Here is an 18458-nt window from a genome sequence, read left to right as displayed (position 1 = left end):
AAATAGTCTGTTGGTGAGGTTTTTCACTACCGCACCACCTAGTTGACAAAGCGTTATCTAATCATTTTCTATATGCTGAGTTGAGGAGCCCTGTTAGAAAAAAAAGACACCTCCATTACCTCCAGTTGATACAAAGCATATGTGAAGAGTTTGACAAATGTTTTTTAAAAAACGCATTTCAAATAAGTAACTAAACTGACTGAATAAATTGGACTTACAAGACTCTTTTCCTTGGCTTCCCTTCCTCCCTTTCTTTTTATTTCAAGCAGTCATACAACCGTGATACTAAGAAAAAACCCTTACTAGATTTCTGCAGCAAATAATACAACCAGCACTTCTCTGTATAGCCTCAATATGAGCTCTGTTAGAGAATATGAATCTTTATTTTGCTTCTGTGAATTAAGTAGTCTCTGTTGGGCACTTAACATTCATCTCATGTTCCAGAAAATGTGGTAAAAATGAAAAAAAGTACTCAGAACTGTAAGTATTCATGAATGATTCTTATTAATAAACTGTAGCTGAATAAACTGTATCAGAGTGATGTATTGAATACGTGGGCTTTTTTAAAAAAAAGTTGAGTTTTTTTCACTCTTTAAACACAGGAACAGGAATTAATTTATCCAAGTTTTAAAATGTGACCTGTGGAGTTGAAAATAAATAGTGAGTAGAATGTTGTGTTTTAACGGGACTGGCAGACTCTAATGAAGACGGTGGCTACAAGGCAATGCTGCTGATTATGATTGCTTCAGGAAACACCAGTGTAATTTTATGGCTTTCCACAGCAGGAATGTCTGGTGTGACCAAAAGTCATGCAACTGTTTGTTTGCTTGGTCCCAGTGTCTTGGGTGTGCACACATGGGTGCTCAAAGATGGCCACACATATGTATTGCTCCAACTTTTGGTCACTTGCTGAATATTGAAGTAATAAAGCATTTCCTGCAGCTGTTGTAAAGTTTAGCAGTGATTTTAAGTCCTCCTAGATCAGTTTAGGCCCAGGAAAGCCCTTTTAAAAACAACGACAACAACAACAACAAAGGGAGTGACTAGAATTCATTTCTGGTGATGTTTATGTTCCTTCAAGAAATCCAGAGAGGTATCTATGGAGTTATTTCAACTATCCTTGCCACAACCTGCCTTTATCTCCCCCCCCCCCCCCCATGAATAGTATCTCATATGGGGGATTAAAGTGAAGCTCTGGTGAACAAGAAAGGGGTGTCTCCTCCTCCTTCTTTTCCACAGTGTAGTGGATATTACTCAAAGGAATTTTGGACTCACAAAGGTTCAGAGTCTATCCAAGAATCTTGGAATTGGTGAGGAGGTATCATCAGAAACATTACACATTCCAAGCAGTGTCACTTTCCACGGCCATGCTATTGTAATCCTATCTGTGAGGATTCCATTCAGATGTTTTGTCAGTCCATAAGGAACTGCTCCAAGAGTGCCTATCACTCAGGGAACCAAAGTGGTTTTCTTTTTTCTAGAGATCTCAGTTTGTAGATCTTGACATTTCATAACCTTCTCTCTCTCTTTGTCTTTAATTCTGCTGTCCTCCAAAGTGGCCACATCTATAATCAAAGCTTTCTTTTTCATAACTACAGTTTTGTAGATATATAATGTTCTGATTATTTGTTGATTAGGCAATAATAATAAATATTAGTATTAGTATTACTACTAGTAGTAATAGTATTCATTTCCACAAACATATATCTACTTACAGAGATGGGAGTCCCACCTTTGAAAGTGGATTTGTGTTTGTGAAATTTAGAATTGGGTAGTTCCATAATATCGATTTCCTATAGGGTTCCTGTTACATTATGTGGGAGAGCTGACAAAGTAATGCAAATCAGGATTAAATATGGTAATCAGTGTGGGTCCCAATAAACTTGAACCTGATTCTAAAGTAGATACACATATGGAGCTGATGATCTCATCTAGTGGTGCTCTACAGCATCTTGGGCCTGGGTGTGGCATTGAAAAAATCAAGATGCATATTGTTTACCACTGTCTTGGAGCTTGAACATGATCTCAGTAACATGTATGTGTAGAGGTAGGTGCTAAACTTTTTGATTAATCCAACTCTTTCTTGCTCATCTTAGCAAATCCAGAATAAAGGCAATTATGTCACATTCCTTGTTATCATATTTGTTTATAGTATTCTCATGCTCTAATACTGGATACAAACAAAAGTATGTACTTCAACAAATGCATAAGTGCTATGAAAATGAAGTCACACTTCAACATACTTTGGTAACATTGTCCCTTTGGCATACAGTGTCAATCTCATCTGATTTTTTTTTGTGGGGGGCTCTCTATTGGATAATGTTCATTTCAGTACCAGTTTTCCTGTGAGAGAAAGGGTAGAATGCACATATTGAGCCTAAAATGACACATTAACCAGGTACTGATCTCTAATTTGCCTTAGGGTAAAGTACTACAGCAAACTGTGCTGTGATTGGTACCACTCTGCATGAATTGCTATCATAAGGTATATACTAAGTGAACATCTATGCAATTAAGCTAATTTAGCAGAAAGGTTTGGAGGCTGGTAACTCCATTGTACCTTTTTCACATTATTAGGCTTACAGTTAAGACCTTGCAGCAAACAATAGCTCATTAGTGGATTAGCAGTAATTATTGGTAGCAGACTTTCCCTCAAGGTTTAATGGACCAATTTGCTACTGTAATTGGACTCCCACTATTGTGGTGCTCAAGCCTCAATGTCGTGGAATTCACACCTTGAGCCATAGCCATTTGCTAGAATGTGAACACATGCAATCTAATTGTGTAGATGGAACTTGTCAATGGCCACTTGCAGTACCTTGGGCAATGCAAGGTCACAAATCACCACACCTGTCTCCTTAAAGTGCCAACATTTCGGTGTTATTGTTACACTGCAAGGATATTGAATTTAAGAGACCAAGTATATATTTTAAAGGTTTTGTTGTGTGAGTGCAGAAGCAACAGTGTCACTCTACAAATGTTTTAGGTTATAGTGCCCATAAGCCAGTGTCAACAGTGAAATGTTGTGCAAGTTGTGGTTGAAAAAATTGGAAAAAGGAACACATTACCTGCCCTGAACCACTCAAGGTCTGCCAAATATTGCTAAACTGCTTGAGAGTCTCATACATCTGGAAGAAGATTTGTGCAAGTGGCACAAGGAGTTTGATGGTGTATTGTATTAGAGAGGTATTGTAAATTTTCTCCCTTTAGATCAATATAGTATTAACCACTGCTGAGAAGTTATTTTTATTTTTTCCTTTTAAAATATATCCTTTTTATGATTTCCTTGTCTTTTTTATTTCCATTGTTGTTATTGTATTTTACATATTTGAAAAAGTTAATAAAATACTTAAAAAAGAGGGGGGTACATAGATTTGGAGCTGCTACTTCTAAAGACTCTGTATTTGCAGTGTACATTTTAATAGACTGAAAACATTCATTCAACTTGGTGCAAAGGTTAAAATGTATTCCACAAAAACCTATATATTCTAGACAATATCTAGATATTCCTTACTTTGTTAGTGCAGGGAAGTTGTTGTGATCAAGTCATTCCTGTTCAAATTGAGAGAGTTAATTGTGACAGATTGGGAGGAGATGCCACTCAGAAATCATATAGCTGTCTAATAAACATTGATTAGGTAAGAAGCTCTCTGTCCTTTGTGGAAGCTGTTTTGGTTACCTGAGAATGCTTTTAAAGGATTTGGCAGATTCTTAGGAAATGTTCATTTGGACACTAACACATTCATGCCAAATCATCAAAGAAATGAATAGGTTGAGGTAATTCTATATAGCTAAGTACCAAGGTATGTGAAAAATTCACCACCCAAAACCAACACACTTATATCTAATGATTTCAGAAATGTACGATAAAATTATTGTTGAGAATTGTAATAGTTTTGGGGTAGCAAATTAACTTTCAATAAGCTGTGGGGGGATTTTAATAATCTGTTGATTGTTAGTCCTTGTGACTCATAGTATAAACCTTCCCTCTATATCGATGGGAAACACGTTGCTAAACTTACCATGGAATCAGAAAACCATGAATAATAGTGAACCCTATTGAAATGAGAAAATTCATAGGGAACTATCTTCTCTAGGAATTTGCTATGTCCTCCATGAGACTGATAACTTCCACCACAAGGACACTATAGATCTGCCTAGAGCAGTGGTTCTCAACCTGTGGGTCCCCAGTTGTTTTGGCCTACAACTCCCAGAAATCCTAACCAGTTTACCAGCTGTAAGGATTTCTGGGAGTTGAAGGCCAAAACATCTGGGGACCAAAAGGTTGAGAACCACTGGCCTAGAGGATCTAGGGCATTCTTAAACAGGACATATTTTGTCAGATGTGAGTAGGTGAAACTACAGAAACTGGGCTCATGGGTATCAAGGTTGCAATGCATTTTCTTACATTGTGGTTCCACCCAAAGGCAGGTTGAATTAGCCTACTGCTGCTCCAGGTGACTCCTTGCCAATTGGACTTGGGCCCAGTCAGTATATATCTTTCTTGTCCCTCTCTTTGCAGGAAATAATACATTTTTTTCATATGTTTTGTGAAGTCACTGGATGTGCATGAAAGATCTCTGACAAGAGCAATTCAATTAGAAGTGACCAGTGATTTCCATGTTATTTGGGTGACATTTCCTGGATTATGATTTCAGATCTTGTGTTGTTTTAATAATTTATTTTAATGTACTGAAATGCTATTATTTTTTACGGATTTTAATGTATGGTGTATATTGTATTTGTATGTTTATGTTTGTTGTGGTATTGAATTATTACCAATTTGGAAGCTGCTACGAGTCCCCTTTGGCATTGAGAAAGAGCGGGGTAAAATACAGTAAATAAATAAATTCCCCTCTGGATTTTAGTCTGAACATTAAAGAAGCCATTCAAGACACCAAACCTGCAACACCCAGGTTTGTTTCGGGAAAATTTTTGTTGAGAAGTGTTAGCTGGCCCTGATTGATGCTTATCTGGCATTCCCCTGCTATTGGTTGTTGCTCTTTATTTACTGTCCTGATTTTAGATTTTTAAAAAAATACTGGTAGCGTGATTTTGTTCATTAAGGGGGTGATTTGCAACATTCACACCTGCCTCAAGCAGACAAGAGTTCTTTCCCCCACCCTGGTCATTCCACAGATATATAAACCTCACTTGCCTAGTTTGCAACAGATCCATCAACCTCTGAGGATGCCTGCCATAGATGTGGTGAAATGTCAGGAGAGAATGCGTCTGGAACATGGCCAGACAGCCTGGAAAACTTGAATATGCATAACCAATACAGAACCTGGCTGTGGACTAGTTCCAATGGACTTCTCTGTGTGCAAAGTGTATCCACAATGAGTGCGCTGAGAAAGTACTAGTCCTTTTCTGTAATTCTCTAAGGTTCAATGTTCACTTGATGGCACTGTATAAATGATAATAATGCACAAGTGAAATATTGATATGGGACCTATGTAATAATGTTTTTCAGAACTATAGGCCTATGTATATAAATATCACACCCATATTTGGTCAGCCTGGAAATGGTCAGCTCTTGCTTGTCGATGAGTATAAAATGTGACTATCCCTCCATCGCCTATATCTCATACATTTGTAGACATACATCTAAGCAATCCAATTTCATTTTGCTAAAGTACATAGAGATACAGTTACAGATATTGTCTCTTTACTCTCATACACAGAGACCTAAGGCATCTACAGAAGTTTTCAAAGAAGGAATTAGAAACTCCTATCTATGCATAATTTTAATCCTGTTAGCAGGTCAAGTAAAATGATATTGATGGCTGTAGTTTCCTGTCAGAGATTTGGTTTTTTTCAGCCCTTCACTTTATAATACTGGACTACCCTATCTGTTTTTCTTCTTAAAGTAGAGGATTTTAAAAAAATTCTAATGCTGTAAGTGAGTTAAGTGCTGTTCTTTCAGATTTCTGTCAAATCTGGGTAATTTGGAATAATTACAACTGTCAGGCTTGTGAGATGGGGTTGATGTGAAATCACCCACAGTCTGTACATACATTACACGTGAGAGGAGATTTTCAAACTTCTTTGAAAACAGTGTAGGAAGGAGCAAGCAATCTGTGTTCAAATTACTTCATTCTTGATTTTTTTAACCAATTCATTCTCGTTCAAGTATGTCTATATAATGCCAACGCATTGCTACCCAGACAGTTTTTAACTATGAATCTTAAACTCATGTCCTTTGCTTGATTATTACTATTTTGTGTACTTTAATATGTTTTTAAAATAAAAATGCAGCTTTAATGTGGATCTTTTATAGAAATATGTATATTTGTTGAAATTTTGTAATGTTTGTGACTTTTAATTGTGTTGCAACCTGTGTCGAGCTGCAGGGAGAGGCAGGTAAGAAATGAAATAATAATAATAATAATAATAATAATAATAATAATAATAATAATATAATTGCTGACATCAACAGGATTTGGTTTTCATTGTTGATTAAAATTCAAAGAGACTTTAATCTGTTCACTTAGAGATTTCAAGCAAACATTGGTATAAGATCAAATTCAGGTTGAGATTCTGGCAGGACATCATGCCATTTAAGGGTCAGTGGAGAGTTGGTGTCATCACAGAAGCATCTGGATATGTTACATCTCTGAATGGAGAATCTAGAGAATGCCTTATTCAGGGTTTTGGCCACAGTAGGAATTGCAAGCTATAATATAATATTATATAGGGCCTGTTTTAACTGCATTGTACCGTGCTTTAAGCTGCAAGAAGATAGGCTAACAATTATTGTTATTGTTGTTACTATTATTATTAGCAATTATAAAGGGAACAGAGATATAAAACAAAACTGAGATGAAAGGAGAAAATAACATTATATGGCAAATTTCAGAGCATTATTAACATTTGTAGAAAACAAAGTGATATCTTAATTTAGTTCTTTACTTAGAGTGACTTTTGACATAGTGGTGATGTTTTTAAGCAGTTCCAGAAAATGATTTCTGGCCACAATGGTAAAGCACTGCTACAGATTCAAGGAAGCCTTTCCTTCCATCACATACCTGGATGTTTTTCATATTTCAGATGCATCCAGAGATTCTGCAAAAGTCATTGGGCGGTTTTTTTTTTCATTCGGTGAATCATCAGATATTTGACATAGTCATTCCTGTCAGGCTAGAATGCTAGAGTGAGTGTTTCACTAAAGTACATTGCAAATCCAAGTTCCCGTTCTAGCAATGGCCATTACAATACAGGTTCCTGTATCTTAAAATGACATTGGCACTAAAAAAGCTGTGTAAAGCATTGCTCTGCATTGTATGCTTGACAGTTGACATCTCTTTCTAACAAACAGGGTGACTCATTAAGTCTGCATTGTAAAGGATGCCATTCTTTGGCAAAGTGAACAATACACTCATTATTGCTGAGTCGCTTCCTTTACTATTTTCACAGGTGGGTGGATTTCTTAAAAGTTGCATCAAGGTAGGAGCATACTCCATGTTTGTTTAGTTAGGCAGGTAAACCAGCTCATGGAAAATGGATTGGGCAAAGGAATATTGGGCGTTTACTTCTTCCCTCTCTCTGTGTCTTCTGTGAGCCAATATTAGTAAGAACAAAAGATGGAGAATCCATGTTTCAAGGGAATCTGGCCAACCAACTCATGAATGGCAAAGGTAGTGCATCTGATGTTTTGCACTTCTCCACCCCAACCGCTTTATGAATAGAAAGTACAATGTAAACAGAGAGTGCCCCCTTTTGATATATGTGTAAAACAACATAAACAAACTTCCCTCCCATTAATGATGCCACCACCCTGTCATCAAAGAGGAGGACTCCAGACTGAGTGTCCGGCTCTTTGTATTGGATTGCACACAGCAACCAACAGTTTCTTGAAAATAATACTTTAGCCATTGTTTCATTAGTGTGGAGTCCCAGCGTTTAATGGTACTTTCAGATATATAAGTACATTTCAATGAACACAACACAGTTCCTATTTTGAACCAACTATAAAATCAAAAAATGAAAAATAACACAACATAATGTTGTGCTAGTTTCATTGGTAAGCATCTTGTTAGTGAATTACAATGAGCCCCTGGTGGTGCGGTGAGTTAAAGAGCTGAGCTGCTGAACTTGCTGACTGAAAGGTCACAGGTTTGAATCTGGGGAGCAGCATGAACTCCTGCTGTTAGCCCCAGCTTCAGCCAACCTAGCAGTTCAAAAACATGCAAATGTGACTAGATCAACTAGGTACCTTTCTGGTGGGAAGCAACAGCACTCCATGAAGTCATGTTGGCCACATGACCTTGGAGTTGTCTATGGGCAATGCTGGCTCTTCAGCTTAGAAATGGAGAGTTGGATACGACTGGACAATGTCAGGGGAAAACAAGTATAAAAGATGCACTTTGAAAAATGTCAGTATTTGCAGGCTTGTGTAATAGTTGAGTACAAAGAGTTATAAAAGTTATAGCTCCATCAAAACATCTTTTATGAGTAACTGTATTAAAAACATCCACTTTATTAACAATGCCCATAAATATATGTAAAGATAGTGTGTTCTAAATTTACTATATCAATTGAAACAATTCTTCATGTGTTCTCAGTCTTAAGTGTCCTCAAAAATAGAATATATTTGTTGTAAGAAGACTGCTTGAACAATCAAATGTATGGAATTACTCGGTGCTTCTGAAATGTGGTAGTTTTGTACATAAAATTGAATTGCTTATCTCTATATTTGTAGTTGCTGTGTGCCTTCAAGTCCTTTCTGATTTTCTAGGCAGTATTTCTTTGGGGGGGGGGGGGGTTCTTTGCTTATCTCTGAGATCTCTATACATACATGAGTATTTTTTTATAACTGTTTTAGTATATTGAAGGGAAACCTGACTTTCTAATTTTACAATGCTTTAATTCGTTCTGGACTAAAATGTGTTTAAATAATAACCCTTCTCTTAATTTTGAATGACTTGAAATACACATTATGTCCACATCCTCCTGTTCATTTGAGTGATGATTTCTTGCCCATCCTTGTTGAATCCTTGGAGCTGAAAGAGACAAAGCTGGATAGGTAGGATTTTCCATCTTTTCAACTTTGTTACATAGAGTTGATTCCTTGCTTTAGTAAGTGGATGGGGTGGAGCTTTTTGCTCCTAAACCTGATGGTCATTGCATGATAAGTGATAATGCTAATAATCCCCAGGTCCTTTTTGCCTTTGAAGTGAATGGTTTGTCTGTCTCCACAACAGTCGCCGTTTTGAACTGTCAGTTGAGAGGATTAGATACATGTTTAGGCTGGGTGAACTCATGAATGAAAATATTTTGTTTGGCAGTTTTGAAAATGTGATTTACCTCCAGCCCCCCACCACAGCCCCCTCCCCACTTTCTCACTAGCTGAATGCTCAAGCCTTTGACAGTAACCTGTTTTTCCCTGTGCCATTTTGGGAGGTCTTTTCCTGTAGAATAAACAATGCAATGCTCAGAGTGCTATAAAAAGAATGTCTTTGTTTATATTTACTTTGTTTTTCTATATTTGTGATAGGATCTCTGTGAGTAAGTCCAGCTTCCTATATTTTTTCAATGTGAAATAAGAACTTTTCAGACATTTAAGCACAGACAAAAGGCAATTTGATGATTTCTACATTGCACAATTGTGTCAAAAAAGTAAGTGAAGGAGAAAATATATTTTTTAAATGCACAGCTTTCCAGTAGGAAGTGATAATTATTCTGGCGTCTCCCAATTTTACAACTGCAATGGTTGTATTTTTTAAAAAGAATTCATCAGTCACCTTGGTTAAGTTGACATTCCTTTGTGTGCACTGAACTGTATCAGTTATTCTAACCCTGGCTAACATCGAGAAATGCTAAAGGATTTCCTATAGCAAATGCTCTTGGAAGTCACCCATCCAAGTACAAGGTGATATAAAAATGGAAACAATTTACTAAACTGTCGAAGGCTTTCATGGCCGAAATCACTGCGTTGTTGTAGTTTTTTTCAGGCTATATGGCCATGGTATAGAGGCATTCTCTCCTGATGTTTTGCCTGCATCTATGGCAAGCACCTACCTCTGAGGATGCTTGCTATAGATGCAGGCGAAACGTCAGGAGAGAATGCCTCTAGACCATGGCCATATAGCCCAAAAAAACCTACAACAACTCAATTTACTAAACTATTTAAATGTATAAGAAGAGCCTTTCAAATGACAGCTAGAAAGCTGTTCATTGATATCATACTGGTTACAAATGTCTATTAATTAAAGGTGGGGAAACAATGTAAATAATCTCCCTGAGTAGAAAAATATATTCTTATGAAAATTCCTGTTAGGATGTCATTATTACATTGCATTGCTGTAATGTATGAATTGACTGGAGTACAATTAATTTTAAAATCTCTTTTTCTTTCATTTTTAATACTTTTATTCAAATGTACAACAGCACAAGGGTAGCTTAGAGGTACTCTAGGGCCAAAAATGAAAATATTCCCAGATGCAAGTGAAATGATGTTTTCAAGAATACATGTTTTCTACTATAGAGCAAACCTCACTTACTTTAGTATTTTGTTATTTAAAAAAACTCTATAGTACTATGAGCACATTAAGTTGGAGATTAGATAGTTTGCCATAGGACCCATTTCTCCACATTTATTGTGAATAAATCAATATAACAGATTTTATATTTTATATAACAGTTCAAGCACACATCTTTGACTGAGTCAAAGCATTAGACCAGTAGCCTGAATCCAGAGGAATTTGGGGGGCATCATTACCTATATGAACTCTATGGTTCATGGATAGAAGAGAATGTTTGGTTTAGAGTCCCTCGTGTTTATACTGTTTAAGCCAAGCTTCTCCTTAAAAGGAAGATCTTGCTTAGTCTGATCACACCTGATTTTTCCCCTCTTTGTGGCTAATATCAGACTGTGTGTGAGGTTTGCAGTGAAGTATTGCAGAACCTGGAACATTATGTTTAAAAAAGATAATGTAATTAGTTCCAAGTGACCTCCTTCTCAAAACAGCAAGTTATGGCTAGTGTTACAATTCTTAAAATATGTAATGAAAATTCTGTGGCCTTCATTGCTCTTTTATGATGATATATATATATATATATATATATATATATATATATATATATATCTCAGCATTTTACACAGAGTTTTCTTTCAAAATAATGCAGTCAGAGATCAAAGTGAAGTCTGTCAAACAGAATAAATGATGGTAAACCCTACTTCAATATATTAGATAAGTATATGTTTTTGTCAAAATCTGATTCAGTAAAGTGGATCAATTCCATTTCTGAGCTCAGAAAATGCATTCAGACTTGTGAATTCTCTTTAATGATTATGAAGATACTAGATTTTACTATTTGAGTCCATGCCATAATTTGATTCCCACATCTATCTATCTATCTATCTATCTATCCATCCATCCATCCATCCATCCATCCATCCATCCATCCATCCATCTATCTACAGTATCTACCTACCTATCTAATATTTATATCCCAACTTCTACCCAGAGATAACAGAGTAATCAAGCCAATATAACATTGTGTGAATAATAACAAAAAGATTTTATAAGGCTAAAACAATAAAGAGTTTAAGAAATTAAAAGGCAAATTAAAAGTGGGGGAAAAAGTATATACTTGTGATTGCTGCTTAAAAACCAGTTAGCCACTCCAATTTTGTGAACAAATATGTTTTCACTTGTTATCTGAACAGCAGCAATGTTGGCACCAATTGGTTCTTGAAGGGGAAAGTTTGCTGAAAAGTTTGCAACAGCAGAGAAGGCAGAGAAGGCCTTCTCCCATGTCCTTCCATATTGTCCAACGGATGGCATACTTTTGTTGTTTTTGTATGCCTTGAAGTTGTTTCCAAGTGATGGCAAGCTCTCAGCCCAGGGAAGCCAGAATGGCCTCTTCCCTGTCCTTCTGGCTAAAACCTTTTTATTCAGACAGCCTTTTAAAGATTAAGGGGCTGCTGTGGTTCCGTTTGTATTTAATTCTATTTTAATTTTTGCATATTTATATATATTTTAAAATGTATATTAATACTTTTAAGTCAAGCCGTTTTGAGTAAAGCAGGATATAAATACATAAATAATGGCAAAGCTATAACTGGAATTTTTGTGTGTCCACGATTTGGGTAAGTCACATAGTCTCCTGTGATTTGCCCAGAAACAATCAGGTCCCATGTACACTGACACTATAATGCAGCTTCAAGATGACTTGAAACCATGGTGGCTACAAAGCACAGTGTCTGTGCATGCTGTAGTGCACATTACAGCAAATATAGTACAATAAAAAAGATGCAGGAAAGTTTGAGTTAATCAATAAAATGCACTGCAGTTGATCCAAGTATATCCCAGATCTAGGGCGAAATCAACTCCATCTTTTTCTATATACAGAAGGCTAAGTGGTTTGAAGAACAGGTCTGATTATTTGTTAGGCAGATATAGACAGTGATGGGTCTAAGTTCATATGGCGAACATCATGATTGATCAGGTATGTGAAATGAGTCCCTCCCACGATATATATGTAGAACAACATAGCTGCCTGAATTTCTGGATTCCCTTTGGAGAATTGGGGCTTGAATAGCTATGAGGGGTATCATAAAAGCTCCTGGTTGCACGTCCCAGTGAGCCCATACTCCTGAAAGTGTTTCCTGGGACCTCATCCACAGTAAATGTTTTGCTCTCATTTGACATATTACTTCCATCATCATCAACAAAAATCCTTGAAATCTGCTTTCACTGCATTCCATATTTTCCAATTATATAATAGGGGAGGATATTTCCTGATCTTCTTCTGTGCCACCAACCATTTGGTGAGTATGGATGAAACAACTTCATAATTGCTGGCATATGTGAACAATTGATATGGAGATAATTAACCTGAACTTGAGGGGAGTTCTTCTCCATTTTGTTTAATACTTTCTAATGATTGAGAAATAAGACATGGAAAACTAACTTAACCCTGCAGTCCTATACATGCTTATTTGCCCATAGTTATATTCTAAATGAACAGTTATTAAAGTCTTGATTTAAATAATAGGTGCTATTTCATTATAGGCTTTCAATTTGAAAAATATTAGGCAGTCTAGTTTCCTAAACCATGTGAGAACAAGGCACCATTTGTGTGTTTTGCACATAATACAACATACTAGTACTATTGTTTAGTCTCCGGCCTGCGTTTCTACACCCTTGTGCTAAACTGCCATATGATGTTATGCAAAAGGTGATGAGCTCTCCCCATCACCTTTTGGCAGGTCTTCGAAGATGTCAGAAACTTTAGCTTCCATTTCCAACTTACCATTGCTACTCAATATGTTAGAAGTGAGATCTGTGGTTACTGTTAACTAGGATTTAGTAAACATGCCAGGATTATTGACTATGCTTGTTATCTGATTCCCATGGATCATTTATCATGATTTGAAATGATTTGATCCACCAAGCCATACTTAATGCTAACATCTAAATCCGGTTGCTTCTCTCAACTGCATTAGACCCACTGAATCAATAGTATTTACATAAGGGTTGACTTACCATTCAGTAGTTGATACTTTGGCTCTATTCTAAGAATTTAATACAAACAAGGAAAGAACACAACTTGAAGATTAAAAATGGCAACAGTAACTCAGAGTAGAGCTGGCAGACCTTTGAGATCAGAGGCTATCTAGCAAACCTGATTGCTGCCTTTTAATGTAAGAATTAGGATGGATTCTATAACAACAACAACAATAGCAACTTCAGATAGCCTCTCTCTATAGATCAAGGTTTAAAACAGATTAAAACATAGCAACAAATAAAATCTAGCCTGTGTGTTTGATGAGCAACAAATAGATGTGTCCTTACATATGAAGTGAATAAAAGACCATTCAGTCATTTCAAATAAGTCCTTTTCTCTATTCATGATTTTTTTTAAAGTTTTCAAATTATTTTCTCTGACAGTGTGAGGTTCCACACGTGGCTAATATTCTGACTCTTTCTGTCTTCTAGTGATATCTAGTCTGGTCCCTCTAAGTAGTGCTGATAAATCTCATTGCACAAATGTCTAACTAGAACTTTTAAAAGAGCAACAGAATAATGTACTGTTTGATCCCTTATCTCTCCTAAGAGATCAAGCATGTCTCTCCAGAATTTGATAAGTTATAGTACAATGAAGTCACAAGTGGAACATGGTACCCAGTTCTCTGCATTTTCTCCAAGACTTTGGTGATGTTTTCTTAATAATTCTATTTAATTTTATTGGGCAAAAATATCATCCAGTATAAACTCTTGATTTTCCTACCTATTTTCTAAGCCACTTGTAGTCCATCCTGGACTATCTTTCTGTTACAGCGAAATATGGACATTTCAGGTGACATGTAGTGTGATATGAGGTCTTTAAGTGAATAGTTTGGAATGTATAAAGTAATTGGTAAGGAAAGGTTGTAAGTGGACATGTTGTACACATGTTGGTCTCTTTACAGGCACTCATGGGGGTCCATTCCATTTTGAGGACAGAGCTAGCAAGTGTGTGTGTCACTTTTCTTTCCCTGTATTAAGAAAATTCATGAGATGTGTGGGGTACGTGTGTATGTGCAAATCATGTCCCTTGCCACAATTGTTCAAAAATCTGGGTGAGGTCAAACACATCTTTCAGATCTTCACACTGGTCATTTAGCACTGATTTGTGAAATCAATAAATCTAATTACCAAAAATCAGTTTCCCAGTTTGGAAACACATGCAGTGCTTCACCCAGCTTTTTGAAAATTTGAGACAAGGTACACGATTTGCATTTTTCTAGATCCTATTGCATTCTGTCTCCCACCCACAACTGCAGAAATATGCTTTATACCTGAGGACTTAATACCAATGTGTACAGTGTCTGAACAAATGGGTGTATATCTGTGAAATCTCATGGTGAAATAAAAACCCTCCATCATCTCTCTTACCCGAACACATCTACCTCTTTGAAAATGAAAACCAAGGTTTCAGGTTTGAAAACATACGGTAGGTTTAAATTGCTTGAGTTTTACCCTGTGCAGGAACAAAATGTCTTGTACCACCAATTACAAAGTTGGAGGAAACAGGTATTACCTAACTTCTGTAATAATGTTGGAAATACACACCCTACGCACCTCTTCAGCACAAGGCCATTCAGTCATGCTTTTTGTTCAGCATAACATGGATCATGATGTCAAGGTGACGGAGCTTGCTCATAGTGCAATCTTCCTTTCCATCCTTCTTCCCAAGCCTCTCTATGTAATTTATGTAATTTATTTTGCCTTTACAAATATAGTTGAAGCCTGTTGAGACCCCTCTTTCCTCTCTGCAAATCAGCCTACAAGCTATCAAAGCAGCATTTTTCCCATGAATGATAAGTGTAATGACATGTTCAGTGCAATAAAACCTTGCACTTATTAAATGTAAATATTTAAAAATGATTGCAGTGTCTTTGAAGGAAATTTCAGAGCCATATTTTAAATGCACACATCTGGATTGCCTTTTAAAAATACGATACCCTTAAGATGAATGTTTAGTTAGTATGCTAGTTAGAATATGTGTTTTTAATATAGTTTAAGTTTAATTTTGGTTTTAATGTTGACTTTTTGTATTTGTTTAACCATAGCCTGTTTAATGTTTGAGCCACTTTGAGTCTTGGTTCTAGGGAAAAAAGGCAGGGTATCAATAAATTTCTTCTTCTTCTTCTTCTTCTTCTTCTTCATCATCATCATCATCATCATCATCATCATCACTGCCATCATCATCAGTAATAGCTGGGGAACTATTGCTGTACTTGTTCCTTTTTCAATTTTAATTGTATCCTTTCAAGGAATTTATTTACAGTCAAGATTCTGGGGTTGCAATTACTTCATCTCCAAAATATATAAGGAAACAAAATTTGGAAAGTGAATATATTTTAGTATTCGTATCCAGCTACAGTTTGAATGCTCTAGCCCCAAATTATTTGGTTTTCTAATAATAGTGGCTGTTGAATTGGAGAATTGGAGAAAAAATGGGCAAAGTAATAGGGTTAGAAAACATATTTGAAAATATTTGGAAGATGGTTAAAGTATTTCTTAAGTGTCAGGGAATCTGTACAAGGAGAATCTTGGACAGATACAAATCTTTGCAGTTTGGGACTGCACAGAATTTGTTTAGTTTTTGTGTGTGGGGAAAACAGATTTATTTTTGTTCAAATCCCCAGTATTTCTGTTTTCTGATTTAAAGTGCTGTTTCCTGCATTGAAAATTGTGTTTTATGTTCAAAACCCCTACAATGATATTACACCTAGAAAAATACCGGTTTTCAAAGACTTTCTAAGGATTGCGAAAAACTACCTATTTGATCTATGACATCGTTGAATTAATAATGTAAATAAAATGATTATATCTATGTATTTTGTAAATAACATTTTTTAATCAAACTTCCTGTTGCAAATGAGTTTACAGTTTGTTGCTACAGTCACTGTGCCAGTTAGACCATGGCAAAGAGGTCCTGATCCTGATTGGTATATTTGTTATTGTTGTGTGTCTTTGGGTCATTTCCAACTTATGGCAACCTTAAAGTGAACCTATAACAAGGTTTTCTATACACACTCTTCCAAAGCTATAAGCCTGTTATTTTTAATGCAAAACTGCTAATATTTAACTCCTCCAAAGCCTGGAAATATTATTTTGTGGAATGCAATTTATATAATCTGGGAGTTGTTATCCTGCAAAATGTTTTTTCCTCTCTAGCATGAACAATGATTCTTTCTTGCAGTTCCTTGCTTTGCGATGAACTGGTTTTACATTCTCAGACTGACTGATGGATAATACAAAATTATACTTAATATCCCCATGTTATTTGGATAAAAATATTGAAATGCCTTACCGCTTTCAAATAAAACATAACTTCCTTTGCTATGCCATCTTACTTGTAGCTGATTTGGGTATAATATTTATAAACACAAATAACAAATGACAAGTCGAGCAATTTACATGTTATGTTATTAGAATCTTTAGGAGCCCCTGGTGGTGCAATGGGTTAAACCCTTGTACCGACAGGACTGAAGACCCACAGGTTGCAGATGGATGAGCTCCCTCTGTCAGCTCCAGCTCTGCATGCGGGGACATGACAGAAGCCTCCCACAAGGATGGTAAAACATCAGAACATCTAGGCATCCCTTGGGCAATGTCCTTGCAGACGGCTAATTCTCCCACACCAGAAGTGATTTGCAGTTTCTCAAGTCACTCTTGACATGAGAAAAAAATAGAATCTTTGAAATCAAAGTCTTTGAATTGTTTAAATAGTGGATTACAACTATTGCCTATTTTAAAATCAGGGGGCTGTAGCTCCACAGAAAGAGACAGTGTGTATGTGTATACAGGCAGTCCCTGCCTTGAGTTACAAAGATACGATTTACAAATGACTCATATTTAAGATTGGGGGTGAGACAGCAGGAAGAGAAAAATCTACTTCTTGGAAGGGGACTCCACTCCTGAAAGAGTTATTATGAGAAAAAGGTATCTCTACTGAGGCTTTGTCACCAATCCTTATTTCCACAATAAGCCACATTTTTCAAAATCCAATGATCACAGGGGCAGAAAGTGAGGTGAAATCTTCTGAACAGGGTAACAGACCACAAAACAAACACTAAAGGGGTGTTAACTCTTACCTATGCTATCCAAAGCTTATACACACATGCACACACACACACACGGATGGAATTACACTTTAAAAATGCAGCTGTTCTGACTTACATACAAATACAACTTAAGAACAAACCTACAGAATCTATCTTGTTTGTAACTTGGGGACTGGCTGTATATGTATATTCACAGAGGTACAGAATTTGTGAAATATTCTGTCCTCAGTTTGGATTTATTTTTCAATGAAATCAAGCAGATAAAAATAATGTTAAATGGTTCCTTTTCACAAACCTGAATTCAACACCAGCCTTTTGCAGGGTTAAAGTTCAGGTGTTATGAAGGAAGAACTAAAGGTCTTCCTATTCCCTAAATTTAAAGTTTTTTAAAAAATGCAGCAAAACATGTCAGCCATTGATCTAGACCAGGGGTCCTCAAACTAAGGCCTGGGGGGCCGGATACGGCCCTCCAAGGTCATTTACCCGGCCCTCGCTCAGGGTCAACCTAAGTCTGAAATGACTTGAAAGCACACAACAACAATCCTATCTCATCAGCCAAAACCAAGCCCACACTTCCCCTTGAAATACATATCAGTTTATATTTGTTAAAATTGTTCTTCATTTTAATTATTGTATTATTTTAAACTGTTTTTTGCATTACAAATAAGATATGTGCAGTGTGCATAGGAATTCATTCATTTTTTTCCTTCAAATTATAATCCAGCCCTCCAACAGTTTGAGTGACTGTGATCTGGCCCTCTGTTTAAAAAGTTTGAGGATCCCTGATCTAGACCTACACACAGTTCTACATGTTTCCCCATCCTGATTATCAACCTATGTGTATATTCTTACAACTGTGATGACCTTTGTACATACAGTCTACTCATATTTACTG

Source organism: Anolis sagrei, chromosome 2 (assembly GCF_037176765.1).
Source record: "Anolis sagrei isolate rAnoSag1 chromosome 2, rAnoSag1.mat, whole genome shotgun sequence".
NCBI classification, from domain to species: Eukaryota; Metazoa; Chordata; class Lepidosauria; order Squamata; family Dactyloidae; genus Anolis; species Anolis sagrei.
The sequence above is the reverse complement of the archived record's forward strand: the minus strand, read 5'-3'. Positions refer to the sequence as shown.